We start from the raw sequence: 18,798 nt of genomic DNA, 5'->3' as shown, positions 1-18,798 counted from the left end.
CGAGGCGCTGCGCGGCAGGGCGCGCACATGGACGCGGCTCCGCGGCCGGGCTCAGGGAGAGCCGCGCTGCATTTCTGTTCGCACTCCTCCTCTTTCTCCTCTCCCCCCCTACCCACTCTGCTCTCAGAGAGGGCGGGAGGGGAAGGGAAAAGCAGCCACAGGAAAAAGCAGAAGGCCAGCAAACAAATTAAAAAGAAGGAAGAAAAAATTAAATTAGAAAAAAAAAAAAAAAAAAAAAAAAAAAAAAAAAAAAAAAAAAAAAGAAGCCCCCGGCCGCGAGTGCGGGCTCACATCGCCGCAGCTCGGCGTCCCGGGCTCACAGCGCCATGGCTGGCGCAGCTTCTCCTGCCCTGCTCGCCGCCTCTGCCCCGGCACCGGCTCTCTCCGACGGCAACAACCCACATCGTCCGGCCGACCGGGCGGCCCCCGAGCGCTCGGCACCGGGGCGGCCCCGGGCCCGGCTGCCGCGGCGGGGACGGCGGCGGGAGGAGCGATGCAAGGCGGGGAGGAGGTGGAGGAGGAGAAGGGCGGGGGGGTGCGGCTGCCACTGCTGCTCCGTGCGGGGCTCAGGATGCTCCGCGGTGCCGCCCGACGGCGGCGGGGCGAGGAGGAGCCGAGCCGCACCCGCTTCCCGCCTGCATCCTCCTGCCCGACCCGGGAGGGGGGAGGCGAGGAAAGGTGGGGGGAGGAGAGGGGAAGGAGGGGCCGGGGAAGCCCCCCCCCGGACGCCCACGCTGCGCAGGGCTGCTGCCAAGGCGGCGGGGAGCCCCGCAGCCCCGCGGCAGCCGGGCAGGAGCCGGGCTTCGGGCTTGGGGAGAATTGCAGCTGCTCCCGCTCGCCCTCCTCTACGCAATCCTACGTGATCGAGGTTTGGATGAGAAATATCGCGCAGGCAAAGCGAGGCAATTGCAGCTCCGCGGTGGCTCTGCCCCCTCCGCCCGGGCAGACCCGCCGCCCCCGCGGGCAGCCGGGCTTCCCCGGGACAGCAGCCCTCCCGGCGGAGCCGCCTGCCGCTCGTGCAGCCACCCCGGCCGCCTCCCTGGCCACTGCTGTCGGCGCCCGAGCACTCAGCCGTGGCAGCCGAGCGTGTCCGTGGCTTTCCCTGCTTCTCCGTGGAAGCAGAGAGAAAGGACAACCCCGGCAGCCCGAGGGCTGCTCGGCCGGGGGCCGGTTCCTCAGCCGGGGAGCGTGCGGGCGGCTGCAGCGGCGGTGGGCACTGCTGGGCTGCTCCCGGCCACAGCGGTCCCACGACACACCGCCATCAGCAGGTGCCGGGCCGGCTCCCGCCTATCTCCAGCCATAAAACTGCACCGAACAAAACTGAAGGTGCAGATACATGCAATGTAGCAATGGCAGGACATAACTAATCCAGTCCTAAAGGTGTAGGCGTGATGCATGTCCCCAGTTGACAAGAGCATTTTAAACGAGTTGGTGACGCCTTAGGAATAACCAGCTTTAGCAAAATAATATTTTTAACTACTTCGCCTCTAAATTCTAAAAATTTTCTCATTCTTCACCTCTAGATTTAAGCCCTAAGCTATTTTAATTTATTGGGGGAAAAAGAGAACTAAAACAATCACCCATTATGTCCATAAAGATCAAGTAATCTCTGAGATTACTTCCTGATTTTTACTTAGTCTCTATGCATACCAAAACAAGCTGGAATCAGATTCTCCAGGCTGTTGATCTCTTCTTAACTACTGCCAAGTTTTTTTGAGCAGGTTTGCCCATCCCAATCAATAAAGATTTTTCTTCCCTTTCCTGTAGCTAAAATGCTTCATATTTTAATTTTCTCTATCAGATTATTTCACTTGACATCAAAGAATTATTGCAGTACAAGGTACAGGCATGGCCTAAAGAAAGCTGTTTGCAATCAGAGAATCACTGTCTGAACTGCCAGTGAATTATCCAAAGTTTCATCTTCAAAGGATGTGAGGATATCTCATATCTTTTCAAGAAACAGGTTTTCCATCTATATATAAAGATACTTTTTTGCCTGTAGTCTTCAAATCTCGGGTGAAAAAATGCTTTATCCATCCCATATTAGATAAGTTCCAGTTATTTTGATGTGCAACTCATTTGTTTTGTTGTGCAGCTGTAAACTAGGAGCAGCAGCTCTGCACTTAAAAATGATCCTAATCAGTGATAAAGTCGGCCAAAGTATTTTTTTTCCTCATGATTTGTGGATATGAAAAGAGAGTTGCTGCAACTCTTAAGAAGAAAGGCTTCTTCCCAGGTCTTTCCTGCTTCTGCAGTGACTGAATTAAATTAAGCCAGAGCTTGTGAAACTGCATGTAGTGTTGTATTTGCCAACATGCAGGTCTGTCTATATCTATAGATGGCCAAGGAGTCCACGGGGTTTGGTTCTGAATACAGGCACAGTGCCATGAGCTCCTGGTGACATTACTGACACATGCATCTGCCCCACACAAGTCAGAGCATGCCCCAAACTTCACAAAACTTTCTGAAGAGCCCAAGCTTTTATAAACACCAAGCAAGCCCAGAGTGCTCTTGAGCTGGAGAATGGAAGACCAACCTCATCATGCACCTTCACTGTCATTCTCATCAGTGAAACATTACTTTTGGTGGGCTGCCAAGTAAAACAGAAAAGCCTCCATGTGCTTTTATCTCTAACAGTGGAAGTTCTCTCCTTCAACTTCCATTTGGGTAAACAGGGCTCAAAACATCTCCCATTTTCATCTGTATCAGCTACACCTCTTCGATGGTTGTGCAGCCTACACTGTTCCAAACCAACCAGCCCCCATGAAATGCACAGGCTGCATTCCTCATTGCTACCAATGGAAGCTGAATTGTTTGAGTAAACTGGGCCAATACGGCATTTTTCCTTAAGGAACATAATTTTAAAATATATTTATATGTAATATAATATCTATATTATGTAGTTATTATGGCAGTTTTTCTCCCATGCCTCTTCTCCCCGAGCTTCCTCCTCACTTCAGTCCCAGTCTGCAAAGCTGCACTGTATGAAAAGGGAATGCAAGAGTAGCACCAATTCATAAAAGGACCAAGACAGACTGTTTTGATGACACTGGAGAGACATGCCAGTGCTCCTCCTGCAGTTTGTGGAGAAAGACCCCATCTGGCAGAGGTTCAGACTCGCTGTGCTCACTAAATATCCCCACCTCATTCCAAACAAGAGCCTCTCCATTAGGCCCTCACTATGGAAAGTGACCAATATCAGTATTTCAAGACATTGCCATTTCTGAAGTTTCATTCTCTTGATAAATAAACTCTTCTGTCCTTAGTGCTGAGGTTTAAAATGAAGGCCTGGCTGAATTTCAGGGCTTTGGTGACTTGAGCAGAGAAGAGATCTAGAATTGCATTCCCTTACCTTCCTAAACAGAATGATCTATCTAGGTCAAAACTGAGGTTATTGGCATCTTTCCTTAGTGAAGTGCAATAATTCCCGCAGGGTTGCTAACAGAATATCCTGTTTATTTTTCATAGAGCCTTCAAAAGCCATGGGCTATGTTTTGTAGATTCAGTAATTAGGCATATCTCTGCTTTACTAATTCTGTACACACAGAACTAACTACAGATACAAACATATGCAGGTTTTTTGCTGTTTTATCTGCAGAGCTACTGAAAATGCATACATGAAAATTAGGGAAGAGATTTACATTTAATACCACTTTAAAATAGTGTGCATGCTGCTGTAGTTGAATGGGAAAAAGAAAGACACCCATCTCTGGCCAATAATTATGAATGGCCTAATTCACCATTTTACAGCAGCATAGCAACAAATCTCTTCCAATAGGAAGGCACTGTTGAGTTTGAAAGTCTGCATGCAGACACGTCTTAAGAATTCTACCAAATTTCCATGCTGTGTAAATTACATCTAAAATGTGCATTGCCAGGGCTGCTTATTAAGCAGAATTAAACCCATATCCGTGTTTTATTAGTTTTATTCTTTACAAGGTAGCCCCTTGTTGCATGTCTAGCATAATTAAAATTCATGCAGCTTTGGCATTCTCCAGTCTCTCTGCGTGGGTGGACTTTTTGAAAAAAAAATATGCCTAGGTAACCTGATAAAGAAAATACCTTACTGTATTTTGCTCAGTTTCTGTGCAGGGTAGTTTTGTTTACAATGCGTGAGTTTATATCTATGTTTGGATGCCTAATAAGAATTCACACGGCCACTTTAAAATGTGCTATTCGGGGAGAGAGATCTGGCCCTAAAACAGCAGCAGAGTACAAGAACTGGCCAGCTTTCTGGGCTGTTCTTGCACAGCTGAGTTTAGAGCTGACTTGGCCTTTCAATAAACACAGAAGAGCCTGCATCACCTGATTACTATACTGAAATAATTCATTTAATGGGCCCTTCACTCCCTTTTTTGCCTTCAAAGATTCAATTAAACAAAATTTGCAACTCATCGCAAGAAATATTTATTAGTTTAGCTGGTGTCTTTCAGACCAGCTCCAGCCTGGGGAGAAGTTAGGCTTGTCTGGGTGTTAAAGCAAGGGGCAGGTACACAGCTGGCAGATTGCAGAATGAAACCACTATTGCAAAAAGCAGGCCACAAACAGCACCAACACAACAAAACTAACTGCATCCTAGAAAAAGAAATAATTCCACTAGGATTTTACACATTCACATACTTTTTTTTTTTTCCTTTTTAAGAGATTTTCTACTTAGCAGGAGCTTTTATTTCTCCTTGTTGACTTGCGACCTATATCAGATGGAGGCAGGGCAACACAAGAAAGCTTCGCCTCACTGAAGGGAACTGTGGCTGTCTAGAAATGAAAATGTTGTGAGGCATTTTTCTTCAAGCCTCCTGTATGGCTGAATAGACTTTTGTCTCCAGGGTTCTGGAAGCACCTGCTGGGATCAATTCCCTGAAACGAAGCCTGAAAAGGAGCAGTAGCAGGAACCATCTCAAACTGTTCCCACATATAGAGAGACCTCCCTGCAGACAGATCAGTGCCTGTCCCACATGCCAGAGCCAAACATGAGGCTTGTTCAAGGTGGGCTCATCACACATATGTTTTTATGACCTCAGCCCAACAGTCCTGTTCATCAACCATTCTGTCATTGCCTTCCCCAATGGGATCAGGGCATAAAAAACTGCTGTCCTTGCAATGATACACTTCAGTTGTGGCTTCATAAGTGGCAGGAGTCCAAGAGAAAGAGCCTGCAAACACCTGCCCAGTGACAGCTCCCACACAGCACTTCAGTCATAAGGGCAGTGCAGGGAGGAGGCCTCACTGAAGGATCTCCTATCAAGGAGTAATGGAAGGATGGACACTCTGCTTGCAAGTCACCTTGTGCAAGGCAGAGCCAAGAGCCCACCCTTGCTGAGCAAGGGGCACACAGACAGCCAGCTGCTCTGGGCTTAGAACCACCCATCTACACATCCGGAAAGAAAACTCAAATATTTCTTGCCTGTACTAGAGCTGCTGAATTTAAAAGACAGGACAGACAGCTGCCTCTATTCCTTTCTTCCTCCCTCTACCTCCTCTTCCTCACTGGGCTTCTCCCACCACCCAGCAACTTACTCCATCCACTTTCTTAGGGACTTTCCTCTCATGGCTACCTGTCAAATAGCCTTAAGCCACAGGAACTACAAGAACCTGGAAGAGGAAGGAAAGTGTGGACTTGAAATTTCACTCCAGGTCTTATGTCTGTATTCACAGTGTGTTAGAAAAAGACCACATCCCCTGTGCTTTCAGTGCAGAGCAGAAGCTTGAAGAGAACAGGTGGAACAGGCATCACCAAACAACCCCAGCTGTGAGTCTGAGGCTGAATACTCACACATCATGCCCTTCTCTGTCTAAAGCAGAGATTGAGTCCCCAGACCTCCGGATAGCAGCACTTTTAGAACAAGACAATTCCTACTCTTCTCCCTAGGAGAGGTCAGCCATGCCCACTGTTCTCTTTGAATCCTATTTGATGACAACCTGTAGCCCATTTTGGCCGATAGTTTCAATATGCCAGAGATGCCCAGGTCCAATGGACACTGAACCTGGTTGTGACTGGATTTACATGTCACCTGCAAGAAGGTGGTGTGGTCTGGGTAGAGAGAGGAGTCTGACCCCACAGTGTAGCTTCAGGCCCAGGTCCCCCAAGCCCCCGGGCTCAGGAGGTCTGAGAGGCTGCCCATACTTCTCCCTCTCCCTGGGAGGAAGGAAAACTCCTCATGTTGTAACCATGCAGCCAGACACCAATTTCAACCCAAACCATTTCCAAGTGCATCAGGAAAAGCCTTTCAATTTAAAGTTTCTGTCAAGCTGACTTTTCTGAAAGTCAAAGAGATCCTTTCTGATTAGACCTTGGCTGAGGCAAACCAGCCCGATTATGTGATTGAGAATGATAAAAAGGAGGGAGGGAGAGCGAAACCCCTATTGTGCTCCTCCAGCAGGGCTGTGGGACCATCTGCTTCAGAGCAAGTCAAGGCTTGGAGATTGAAGACATCCACCTCCTTAATGCACCTTTGTGGCACTGGAGTAGGTCAAGAGGGGGAGGAAGGGCCAGAAGCTGTCAAGGAGAAATACCAAACTCCCTCCAGACCCATAAATGTCTTTGTGCACATAATGGATTCTGACAGACCTAAAGAGGCCATGAAGAGTTCCCTGACCCCAAACTTTGCTTGTCCCTTCATCCAGTCTCCAAATCCACAAGCCCAGGATTTGCAGCCTGAGCTAGGTCATATCTCAAATCCTGCTGGCTCAGCAGAACAATGCTTCGCTGGGGCAGCTCATTGCTCTGCCACTCAGCAAAGGGTCCTTCCAGTTTGGAGAGCTTGGAGGAAAAGCAGCAACTCTGACAAGACCTGGTACTCCCACTGCCATCAAGCTCTGCAGTACAGGAGTGCTGGGACATTAATCCTGCCCTAAGGATGCCTCTGAAATTGCATGCATTCAGATTGCACCTTACTTAACAAAACCTGCTTATTTCTCCTGTGTACTGCAAGGGCATATTCAACGCTAAATGTAAATGCGAGATTACAGCTGTCATGCAGCCAGGCCAAGGTTTGAAGACTCCCTCATCCCCTGCTGACCTAAAGTGCTGGGTAAAAAGGATCTGGGTGAATACATTGCTTCCCCCACAAACCCCTGGCTTCCGCGTAGACCTCTCGCTATTTGCATCGTAATTTATTTCCCTCCCCAGCAATCAATCAACTCCTCTATCTCTCCAGCAAAATGAAATCCTGTGTCCTCTTTCCCTGGACTCTCAGAGCTGCTGCAATCCAGACACCAATAAAGATATCAGTGGTCTGGAAGGAAATCTAAGTTTGCCAAGGATACAAAGACTAATGCAGTAGTAATTAATGATCGCAGTAAGTCTGGTGAAGAGAATAAACTAACTGACATGGAAACAGAGTTCATAGAAACAAGTTTCCTTTTAACATAGCCCGATCAAATCTCTGGGGAGGAATTGTGCAGTCTGTATTACTTCAAGACTGGGCAATTTTTTTTCCTCAGAAAGCAGTGACTCTGGGAATCGGAAACCACAAGAGAGATTCAGCTAAGAGGAGCTTGCTGCACAGAACTGCAGCTAGAAGAGACCAAGCCCACACATGGATGGATGGAGCAATAGAGAGAAAAATAAGTAGTGCTCTGTTACATTTGTACCCAGTGCAGCAAACACCACTATCACAAGAGTCCCAAAGTCTGGTTGCCACACTTCAGAAGTGGCAGAACATAGAGAGTCTAAGGACTACAAAGAATATGGATACAGTGAAAGACATGAGCAGTTTGGTCTCTTGGTCGCAGTAATAAGCACATCTACAGGGATTCACATAGGGCCACTCTTGAAAATGCTCTTGGTGCTCACCTGTATTTAGCCTGTTAATACCATAACCACTGATAGTTTGGTGTTGCTGAAAATCTGTCCACAAAAGACAAATGGTTGAGATCCTCGGCGTCCAAGAAAATGACAGAGAAAACTTAGCCCTGACTGATAAATCTCTCACCTCTCAGTAAGAACATTTTTGAAAGGAGGGACTGTCTCAATCCAGCAAAGTCAGAGTGAGATCTGGAGGCTGTAAGTCAAGGCAAGGCTCATGTTTATTGTTAATATCAAAGGTAATTCATCAAGAGAACAACATGGAAAGAGTTATGATGGATTTGCTATCATTTCATCCTAAGAGCCAACCTCTTTCAAAAAAGAGATGAGCTGATATCACAGTGCACAGGGTACAAGGCACCCTGGAGAAGTCACCCGTGTACTGAGCCAGCAGTACCTTCATCATCACTGACAAGGCTGGCCTGATCAGGGACCTGTAGCACTGTCAATCCCACAGCTCCCTTAGGAATGTGGCTCTCTACCACCCTCAGCTGAGAAAGGCTACTTCTAACATCTCCAAATCCCACTTAGCTACCAGTTTCTTACCCTATTGATTATGCCTGCCACAGAGGACTTACTGGGCGTGCTCGGTGCAGTCCTGACTTGAGTTATGCTGGAGACCCGACTCATAATCACAACTGGTCCCTTCTGCCCGGCTTCTGACGCTCACCCAGCGTCAGTCAGCATTAGAGCTAAGATGAACAGAAATCCACTCTGCAGAAAATCCTGCATTCAAAGTTACATTTCCTCCCCACATGAAATTAAAATGAGACCTTCTGGAGCTCACTATGAAATGCCAGAAAAGAAGAGAGCACACTGATTTGGTAGAACTGGTGGTCTCACCACTGACCAGACCAAGTCTCTCGTTTGCAGTAGACAGAGCAGTGGCATGAAACTTGGCATTGAAACCCCTGTGCAATGTGCTCTTCTGAAATGACTATTTCCTTTCTCCCCTGCACAGTTTTGATAAAGTGGCATTTTTCAAGGGAAAAGAGCACCACTACTGATTGTTTGGCTGCTCCTTCTGAATGCATCCATCACATCCTCCCAGCCTGTACCACTCACACGTGTTTCTCTGACATGAACTACAGTTCTGGCCTTTTCTGCTCTCACACTGCTGAACTCCTGATGTGCCTAAAGCAGAAGATGCAATAGCTCCTTCTAACCACTTTCTGGGGCTCTTCTAGGGCTTTGTAAGAACAGCTTTTGGACATGGACAACCCCATTTCCTTGCATCCTTTATTCATGACCCCTCTACAGCTTCTATCTTGGACAAAGAATTCCTGTATGGCGTGACTTCTTTCTTCCTCTCTGGCCATGCTTGCCTGCCCTCCCCCTTCATATGAACATTTCTTTTCTCACTCCAGGGACAGAGTTAGTGTCCCTTTGGTCTCATTCCATCACATAACAAAAAAACCATTCCACTAAAGGGCTGCTGGAGCCTGCTACAAACAGGTCATTGATTTGACCTGGCGTCTGGAGACTACCCCAGTAAAACAGTAGCATTAAGCAGAGAGGGCAATGCCTTCTACGAGTCATGGAGAAACAGGCAACAGACCCTGCTTACCCATAAAGTCATGATCTAAGGCATTCCCTGTTGAATGCAGCTGGGTCCTACAGGATGAGAGAACAGGATCCCCTGAGTTTCCCTTCCTACTCTCACAAAGAAGGCTGCCAAGTTGGAAATGCTGCCTTCCCACCACCCCAAGGGCAGCATCAGCTTCCCCTCCTGTGACACCCAGCATGATGTCCATAGCTTATCCTTGCCACCTGCCCCCTCAGCTTTTACAGGAGCCCGTGGGGCAGTCCTGCCCCTGCACAGGGTCAAGGGGCAGCCTCCAATAATGAGAGGAGCTGGCAAGACAGCCAGCAGCAGTCCAACAAGAGATGCTGTAGCACTGCCAAGTGTTGTCAGATGTAGGGAAGCTCACAACAAGAGCTTTCATCTTTCATTATAACTGAATGCTTCTGCTCTAGCCTGGTGGAAATACCATCTCCTGAGATGCTATGGGCTCACTGAAGCTCATGCAAGGTAGTATAAACTGGGGGGAGGTTATTAGCATTTTCTTTTGGCAGAAGCTTATATATAAGACTAGCTGTGCTTGGCAACTGGAAAATACACAAGTGTGGGGGTGAGGAGCTTGAATTAAAAGCCACTTAAGTGGGTACTTGAGTAATTATTGGGAGGCTTCTGAAGAGACATTTTTGTCAGTAATTAAGGAGAACATGGCTTTGTACTGGGTACAGGTGGCAATATGGCAACAGAGATCCTCAGCACTCCACGGAGAGATGACCAGCTATCCATTAGCTGCAGAGGCGTGTAGGGATTTTCTGCCCAAAAAGCACCCTTCAGTCTTGAAAGAGGGCCAGAGCAACAAAGGGGCTGAAATCCTGATATTCTCACAGTCTCAGATTTTCTGCACCAGGGAAAAGGAGGCAAAAAATTGTTTTTATAAAACTGCCTAGTTCCTGGGGTAGCTGTTCTTCAGCAGAGTTAGGTCCCACTGGTATTTCTGTCTTCCAGAGGCCCTGTGTCAGCTCCAGAGGCTCTGTATTCCTGGGCAACCTCCCCATACAAGGAAGTGAAGCAAAACATGCTGGGCAGTTCCAGCCTAGGGCAGGGTTGGCTTATGCTGCTTGTCAGTGGCTTGGACCAGTGTAGTTGTGATTTGGTTGCAAGGATGTTCTCTCTCCCCTAACTTGTTTTCATAAGCCTGATGCAAGCTTTGTTGCTCATTTGCTTGGCTTTGGGAGCCCTTCTGTTTGCTAAAGAACGCCAATAATACATGTTCCCTTCTCATTGTTAAGAGGCAAATCTATTATTTCTTCAGTCCATTAGAGTAGCTACTTCTAGAAACTCAGATACTAAACTGGATACTTCTAGTGCCTCTAATACCCACTTCAGCCCACCTCAAATGCTGTAAAATGTGGGGTGTAAGATGGTGCCCTCAGATGAAAAAACTGATTTGACAGGGCAGTGACTCAGAGCTACTTTTAAGTCTGCAGTGACGAAGTCAGGCACTTAGGAAATTAAGTGTGTAGACCTGTAGCTACCAGGGCAGTGTCTGTCTCCTCATTAAAGATGCAGGTAAAGAAGCTTGAAGACAGTAGCAGTAAAAGAAGCATATGCAACACAAACATGTCCTTGTGAAAGAGCATAATTCATAGACACTTCATTACCTTCAACAACTTTGAGGTCCTTGCTTACTCATCAGCAAGTCTTAGCTGTCATGAGCCAAAAGAAAAAAGTGAGCTGGGATTACCAAAATCTACATAAATGAAGCCGACTTCCAGATCTCACTGATGCCACAGGGATCTCCCCATAAGCTCCAGCCTCAGCCCCTTAACACCACTCTGTGTGGGGCGTGCAAGAGATCCCTGTGCAGCCAGCACCTGCTCTCACCCCAGTTAAACATGCCAGACTGACTCCTGCAAAGCTCCCCTTGAAAAAAATCAGCTGACATAAGGAGGCAGACACCAGGAATTCATTCTAGAAAAGGCTACATGCTACTCTCAGCCTTTTTATTTGCACATGGATAGCTCCAGCAATTAATACAACTCTCTCACTTTTCTTCCTTGACTCCTGGCACAATGTAGAGTCTGAAAAGTCTTCTTTTGCTTTTTATTTATTTAATCATTTGACATGGAGTCTGTCAGCTTAAATCTGACCCAGTCTTGCAATTTTATGGGGAAAATAAAAACAGAAAAAAATATGGAGAATTCATAAACCCTCAATAAAACAGGAAATATGCCCACAATATTGTGCAGCTTCAATGCAAGCTTTTCTTTTTAAAACAAAGGATGCTCCCTTGTGCTGTTTGAAACCCTGGCACTAGAGCAATTAAGAAAGTGAAACTGGCTACAAACTAAAGCAGAATGGACATGTTTCATAGACCTTCATTGCCCAGGCAGAAAGAAACAAACAGGGCATAAATAACAGCAGTCAGAGGACAGATAAGCTGAAGGACAATACTGGCTCAAGAGGAAACGGGTAGAAACTGGCCAAGAATAAATTTAGACTAGAAATTAGACATGGTTTCTAGCAATCAGAGGAGAATCAGGAATGAGACAATTCCAACAGGACCAATGAGCACATTGCTGCTCTCATCCTGCTCCTTCTGTTCCAAGGAGGCTTTTTGTGCACATTTGTGAAAAGATTATGTGACACAGCCTGCAATAACATGAGCCGAGAGATCCTTTCTCTCATCTGTATCACGAATACTTTTGGTCTTTCAAAAAATCTCTTTAATACTCTAAGAATGGGGACACATTTGATGTGCATTCAGTAGGGTTTTTTTATTTAAGCTTTGCTAATTGATCCATCTTAAAATATATCTACACTAATCTCCTTGCACATTTAATTGATGAATTGAAGTAAGCAACAGCAATTATTGAGTGTTTTTATTTAGTGGTGTCATTAAATAAAGTGAAAGCAAATAAGATCCCATAAAACACAAATGGTCTTATCTAAGAGTTGTTAGGGATGCAGTGACAGAAGTGCATTCAGTTAAATGGTTATATTGTTACCATCATTCAGACATCAGCTCCAAGCTTATCTAATTTGAAAGCCACTCCTGCAGATCTTTGCTATTGATTGGTGCAGTCTGCAGAGACACCACTCTCCACAAACTCATTCCAGAATAGGGAAGATGTCAGCTTCCACATGTGGGGTCCCCTGGCCAACTGGTACCCACATCTGTCTGCACAGGTCTTTTCTACTTGCTGGATACTTTGAGGATACCCAGCATCATCTGGGAGAGGAGGATTCCACTGGCAGGGTGAGTTAGGAACAGATGCACCCTCAGCTCTTCACCCCACATCCCCACTGACCAGGATTGCTGGTGTCTCAACTTAGCTACTACTCAGCCTAAGTGAAACATATGCTAATGCCTGTAATTTCTGCACTGAACTGCTATACTGCCAGTTAACGTTGTTCAGAAATGAATTGCTGCTGCATAATGTACAGAACAACAAAATCACGTTTGCTACATATCACAGATCAGATAATTACCAACCAAGATATTCGTACACGTGTTCAACCTCTTATACGATGTAATAGGACACTATCAAAATAGAGCTCACATTACAATGACAGTTTTGGCTTCTAGCACTTTGGCTTTTATTGTAATAAATCCTAATTTTCTGATTTTTATCTGCTCCTCCCCCCCTGCTCCTAGTGGCATACGAATTATGATTATGCCAGCTCTAAAACTAGACTGCCTGCTTTTAAAGCAGTCTTTCTGCCTGATTCAAAAGCACAGCACTAAAGCATTTGAGACACAAACACTGCAGATCACCCTCAATGCCAAGAGAAAGCACCAGCCTGACCAACTTCACTCTGACTGCCACCAGATCACTGAGTGATCACAGGTGCGTACCCCTCCTCCCCACACTGCCGATTCCTCCATCCATGAAATCAGGGTGATGATACTGCTTTTGTAAGCCTTCCCCATGGGAAAGCTTGTAAAGACGCTTCCCTGGGGGGCAGATGGATTTCAGGGTGGGATTTTTCACCCAATGCAGGCAAGAGGTGCTGATGGAGGAGCTCTGGCTTTCCCCATGCTCGCACAGATGGAGCTGTCACGAAGGGCTCCCCTTTCGGAAGGGACCGACACTCTTCATCTGACACCTCTGACAGCATCCCCTCTGCTCACACCTCAACTTCTCTGCCTCTCGAGCAAAGACCCGATCATATCTCACTCCCTGATGTGAGGCCATAAGGAGAGACTTTGGCACAGACGCTGCAGAGCAGCCTTGGCCCCCCCAGCCACTCTTGCCCCCCTCATCAGCTCTTCCAGCATGTTTACAGGATTCCTGGATTCGCACTGCAATAAATGACATGGTTGCCACCTTGCTTCACCAGGACTTCATTTTTCAGACTCAGTTCTTCTGCCCCCAGAACCATGAGCTCAGCAACCCAGAGGCAGGGGAGGTGTCACCAGACAAGCAGCAGGGACCCACTAACCCCCCCCAAGCCCACACTTGCAAAATCATTTTCACTGGTGAGAGACTCATAGGCATCAGGGAAGCCCTATCCTTCCAGTGTGAGAAACAGGGATTAGTCCTGCAGCCTCCATCCAGCTCTGGGGAAACACCAGGGCTTCACAGAGATGCTTCCCACTCAGAAAGATCCCTTTCCATCCTGCATAAATAAGTGAGGAATCCAACTACAGCAGCATGACTAGAGTAACTGTGCCCCACAGGGTTATAGGATTACAGCTCTCAGCACATACAATTTCAGAAAATTTCCAGGTGTTTTTTCACTCATGTGAAGAGAGTGAAAAATAGTAAAATACAGTGTTTCACCAAGTTGTCTTCTTTTCCTACAATGAATTTTAAAAAAGTAGAAAACAATATTGGGGTCACAGAACTATTTTATTTTACTTTATATTAATCTTGTATCTTTCCTACGTTATTTAACCCTTAAATGGTTAGTCTCGAGGAAACCGCAGAAGTTTGTAAACTTTCCCCTCTCTTTGGGGGGGGTGGGGGGAACTACAAAATATCTTGGAATGTGTGTCTCATGGAAAAATTGGAAATGTAATTAGATGAAGACTTGGAAGAAAGTAATGCTTCCCAGATGATTAATTCATTTTTGGGCAGAGGGTTTATAGAATTGGGAAAATACCTCATTTTGCCTTTATATCTAACATTGGTTTTTGTTTGAGGTCATCGTGGTCACTGCTGCACCTAAACCAAAGCTTTCCCAGTTTTGTTTCCAGGGGCCTGTGGATTAGAGCAAGCCTGTTTTTTTTTCCCCCCCTTGTGCAGGTAGAATAGCTTGAACCAGGTATTTACAACTGAAATCAAAAGGGACTCAATTAATCCCTGTTATAATGGAAGTGGACAATCCCAGGGCACAAGGATCCACAGACTGACACATAACAGACGGGGACGGAGCCAGGTATGGGAGCTGGAAAGTGAGAGCACTGCTGTCCAAGGTGACCAGACCACACCAGAACTGCTCCTGAAACTGAGCAACAATACAAGAATCGCCACTGAAATTAGGGGGAAAAAACCCCAAATTTGAGTTTCTTTTCATCAAGTGACAATGCTGTCCCCCTGGGACTGACCATCTATATTGAGCCACAGTTAGTGATTCCCTGTGCAGGAACGTGCACTCTTTGTGCTGTAAGAGACGCTCAACCAAACCCACAGGGATTTAAGAAAATTAGGATAAAATTCACTGCCTTCTTACATCAGTCCAGATAGGGTGTGCACCCCTGAATTTACACAGGAAGGACACCGCTACCGACTCCTACCTTAAACTACGCCTTTTCTGAAGCGTCCCTCTGTGTCCCTTTCCTTATTTCCATCCTTTTTAAGGGCCCCGAGCAGGGAACACGAACCCCACGAAGCGCTCCCCGCACGGGCCCGGCGGCTGCGGAGCGGCAGCGCCGCCCAGCGGCACCGGAGCCGCGCACTCACGGCGGGCACGGGGGCCGGGACCAGCGGCTCGACACTCCCTTCTCCCCGACTCGAGAGGAAAGCGAGGGGAAAAACGAAAGAAAAACGCTAAAAAAAGTATTAAAGAAAGGGAAAGGAAGAAAGGAAAATACATAAAAGGAAGGAAGGAGCAATAAGGGAAGAAACACGGAAGAGAAAAAGGGAAGAAAAAAGGAAGAAAAAGAGAAGAAACAGGGAAGAGAAAAAGGGAAGAAAAAAGGAAGAAAAAGAGAAGAAACAGAGAAGAGAAAAAGGGGAGAAAAAATAAAGAAAAAGAAAAAAAGGAAGAAGGAAAAAGGAAGGAAAAAGAAGGAAAAAACAGGAAGGAAAAGAGGAAATATGGGGGGAAGGGAGAAGAAATAAGGGAGAAAGAATAAGGGGGAAGGGGGAATGGAAAAAAAAAAAGGAGGAAAAAAAGGAGGAAGGAAAAAAGGAGGAAAAAGGAAATAAATGAAAAATGAAAAAGAAAAAAAGTAAGCCCTAGAGTATAAACGCAGCGGAAAATTCCTTACAAGGACCTGAAAGGCTTGTATTAATAAATCAGGACTTCTGCACACAGCCGCCCTCTCACAAGGCACAGTGGGAGCGCTCCCCTTGCACAGCCGTGTACACCTCCGCTGCTTGCAGGGCAGGGAGCTGGGGCTCCCGCACGCACCAAAGCTGCCCCAGGAGATCGTACCACGGGCCGGGACTTGCTGGAGGCTCAGCTGGAGGGAAATGGAGCTGCTGGCAGCCCGAGATGCTCCTCTGAACACCAGCGTTTAGAAGCAGGGGGCCGGACCCGCCGGGGCAGCTCCCATCCGCTGCCCGCAGATCCGCAGCCTCCGGCCCCTTTGTGCGACAAAACAGGGACAACTGGTCGGGCTCAAGGGTGGGGCTCTCTGCTGAACAGAAATTTGAAATACACTATTTCGGCTCACACTAGGAAAATACCCGCGGCCTAGAAATCGGTGAAAGAAGAAAGGGATGCTCAGCGCCTAGAGAAGAGGGGGCGGAGGGGTTTGGCCACGCAGGACGCTCCCGGCGCCCCATCCCTCCGCAGGCGCGCTGTGTCCCCGCGGCAGCACTGCCACCTGGTGCTCAGGGACACGCTCACAGCCGCCCGGCGACAGCAGCCCGTCCTGCCACCCCTCCGCGGCCGGCACCAGCCCGTGCCCACGCCCAGCCGAGCCGTGTCCAAAGGGTTTCCCCGGCTGCACCACGGCTCTGCCCCTGGCCCGGGGCACCGCTTGCTCCCAGCGAGGCGTAACAGCTCTGCCTTGTTCTTAGCAGGGCCTTCCCCTCCATGTCACAAGCCTTTGCACTCGTGGCAGCTCTGCAACAGAAGTGCAGGTACCCTGTGCTGCAGGTGACAGGTCAATGAAATTATGTTTCATCATCTCCACGTAAAAAAAACAAACAAACAAAAAAAAACCCCAAAAAAACCAACCAAACAAACAAACAAAAAACCCAACAAACATCGGCATTTGGTTTGACCAGTCCGTGGAATTTGTGACATTTTACAGTGCTAGTTTGAAAACAACTTGGAAGAACTGAAAAGAAAGAAAATTAATTTCTCTTCAAGTCAAATCCCTGCCTGTTGTTTTATTCACAGTACTTTATTCTAAGTCTTTTTAACAAGTTAAAAACAGAGTGTATTTTTTTCTGTTGGAGTTTTGGACTAAGTGCGACATGTTTCATTCCTTCCCTCCAAACTTTTTGGCACTGCGCAAACCCCCACATCTGTTGCTCTCCCGGCACTAAGTTAAACTGTCTCTTCCCTTTGCACCATGCAGCCTTCGTGCTCTGTACCTAGCAAATCCAAGTGCTAGAACTGCTTGCTGCTAAATATAAAGGTCTATAACTGACACTGGGAATGCCCATTTGCTTCCACAGATCTTGTTCTGCCTTACATATCTCAAAAATCTGAGTGCACACTAAGGTCACCTTCACTCCCTGCTGAAAATGCAACCAGCAACAGGGCAGAACAAATGGCCTGTATAAGAGTGCAGAGCAGCACCCTGCAATGTGCCCACCACACTGGCCAGGGACGGGACTTTCGAGCAGCCATAGGCAGCCAAGTCAGGAGCTGACTAGAGCCTTGGAGTGGCATCATTAAACACCCTGGGCTTGTTCTACAGGTAATGAGAGAGAAAAAAATGGGTTCAGTGCTTCTTTCCACCCCTTACACACTCCTTCCCCTCCTGCCTGGTCCTGGTCACTGCAAGCCAGAGCTTACTCAGAAGCAGGAGGAGGCTGCCTAAACCTGGACCTGCAGTTTTTTCACACACAAAATTTACAAGGGAGGCAGCTTTTGCCCCTTTCCCATCTGTTTTAGTACAGTCATCCTATATAAAGACGAGAAGGGGGAAGCTTAGGTTCTGCATTTTGGCTGCCTGAATATACATCCAGCAAAATCTGGGGAGCATCTCTGGATATACTGCCAAGCTATAAGGGACACTGCTCATACAGATGTACTAATGCACCACCTCTGGATATTACCACCTGCAGAGTAATGCAGGTGCACAGATTACAAAGACAAACATTAGCTAACTAGCTTGGCCTTAGCTGTACTGCTTGTTCATTTGTCCACAAGCAAGTTGTGTTCATTTGTCTACCACTGGATCTGTTATTCATAGCTATTTGTTTATGTTGCCTTGAGCAGTTCTCGGTCTACCACTCATGCAAGCCCAACATTTCTAATTTCTCCTATAAAATAGGAAAGTAACATAAGAAAGAGGCAGCATATAGCTTTCCACCACAGCATTAATGTCAAGCACTATATTCCACTTTAACAGAATAAAATGGGTTTTGCGGTACTGGCTAGTTGCTCACCTGGGAAAAGGAAATTTCCATGGTTCCCTTGGTCCCAACGTCCTGACCCCACAGCAAGAATTGAGAATAGATCACAGGGGCAAATCTTTTAAGTTGTTCTTTTCCCCCCTCAGGAAACAGATCTATTCAATATTTGTTCTTCAGATGATCTTTAAAACTTGCAGAAAACGAACAGAAAAAAAGACACAAATGCAGCTATTCCTGTCTGAATACCCACTTCTCCTACTCAGAGAAAAAGTGTTGGGTATTGCTTTAGCTCACCACAGAACAAGCACTGCAGAGCCTCAGTTTAAATGAACTTGTGTTGTAAAAAGCAATGCCTTTGCTGCTATCTGCTCTCTGACTGGCAAATGCATTACAAAGTGAGAATGTAGCAGTCACTCATATCTCTGCCCCATTTAAATAAATCTCTGAGGTTACCTTGCCCAACAAAATCACACTGATAGAGCCCATTATTTCTAATGCATCACCGCTTTCTCTCCTGGGTACTATTTTCCTTCCTAGTATAGGCTGTTTATACAAGAAGGCATTTCCTGCCCTGGGAAACAGCCTTTGCAGTGCCATTGATCACAGCAAATAATAAGTACACACAGGATGCTGCAAAGTCTCGGTGGGCCAGCACCAAGCTCTCCTCTTAGCAACTGTTCCCATAGATTTTGTTTTGAACAAGGTGTCAGGACAAACTCCTGTGTATCTGCAGCACAGCCCTGGGCACAGCACAGGTGTAAGAT

This window comes from Coloeus monedula (genome assembly GCF_965178545.1).
Source record: "Coloeus monedula genome assembly, chromosome: 10".
NCBI classification, from domain to species: domain Eukaryota; kingdom Metazoa; phylum Chordata; class Aves; order Passeriformes; family Corvidae; genus Coloeus; species Coloeus monedula.
This window is presented reverse-complemented; position numbering follows the sequence as displayed.